Here is a 1,531-nt window from a genome sequence, read left to right as displayed (position 1 = left end):
ACAACTCCAAGGTCTCCAATGAAGTTCTCCAACCATATTGCCTTTTTTGACGCTTCGCTCGCCGCAATATACTCTGATTCGCACGTTGAATCAGCTACGGTCTCCTGCTTGGAACTATTCCAAGTCACTGCTCCTCCATTTAGGGTAAAGACCCAGCCTGACTGCGATCGGTAGTTATCCCGATCCGTCTGAAAGCTAGCGTCACTGTACCCTCGTACCCTTAAGTTATCACTCCCACCGAGGATTAGAAACCATTCCTTAGTCCTCCGAAGGTACTTAAGAATATTCTTGACTGCGATCCAATGGGCTCTACCAGGGTTCCCCTGATATCTGCTGACCATGCTCAAAGCGAAGGCCACATCATGGATAGTACAAGTCATAACATACATGATCGAGCCGACTGCGGAAGCGTAAGGTACTTGACTCATCTCAACTATCTCAGCCTCTGTACTAGGGCTCTGAGTCTTACTCAGCTTGGTATTGCTTTGGATCGGTAACTCCCCTTTCTTGGAATTCTCCATATTAAAACGCTTTAGTACCTTATCCAAGTAAGTATCCTAACTGAGTCCTATCAGTCTTTTACTCCTGTTTCTCATTATCCTTATTCCCAGAATATAGGCAGCCTCTCCGAGGTCCTTCATAGCGAAACACTTCCCAAGCCAGGACTTGACCTCCTATAAGGTTGGGATGTCGTTTCCTATGAGTAGTATGTCATCGACATACAATACGAGGAAGCTTACTATACTCCTACTGGCTTTGACATATACACATGATTCATCTTCGCTTCGCAGAAAGCCAAACTCTTTGACCTTCTCATCAAAACAAAGATTCCATCTGCGAGATGCTTTTTTCAATCCATAAATGGATTTCTCAAGCTTGAACACTCTATTAGGGTGATTCGCATCGACAAAACCCTCTGGCTGATTCATGTAAACATCCTCAGCCAACTTCCCATTAAGGAAAGCGGCTTTGACGTCCATTTACCATATCTCATAGTCATGAAATGCAGCAACGGCTAGCATCACCCTAATAGACTTTATTTTCGCAACTGGCGAGAAGGTCTCATCATAGTTAACTCTGGGAGTTTGAGTAAAGTCATTCGCAACCAATCGCGCCTTATAAGTGTGCACATTCCCATCCATGTTGGTCTTCTTCTTGAAGATCCACTTGCACCCGACTGTCTTACGACCCGGCACGTTGTCAACCAAATTCCAAACTTGGTTGTCGTACATAGACTGAATCTCGCTGTCCATCGCCTATTTCCATTTTACAGACTCCGGGCCTTCCATGGCTTCTTTGTAGCTGTTAGGTTCGTCCAGATTTACTAGTGTGTTATCACTAATAAACGTATCCCCTTAAGTAGTAATATGAAAACCATAAAATTGGGGTGGAACGCTAACCCTATTGGAACGTCTAAGAGGTAAGGACTCGTCAATTGGTTCAATAGGAGTTTCCTCATCAGGTTGAGTGCCAGTGTCAGAGGTTCCTTCATCGTTTGACTCTTGAAGCTCTTCAAGGTCAACTTGACTCC

This window comes from Lactuca virosa, chromosome 4, assembly GCF_052849685.1.
Source record: "Lactuca virosa cultivar CGN04683 chromosome 4, Lactuca_virosa_CGN04683_v6, whole genome shotgun sequence".
Taxonomy (NCBI): domain Eukaryota; kingdom Viridiplantae; phylum Streptophyta; class Magnoliopsida; order Asterales; family Asteraceae; genus Lactuca; species Lactuca virosa.
This window is presented reverse-complemented; position numbering follows the sequence as displayed.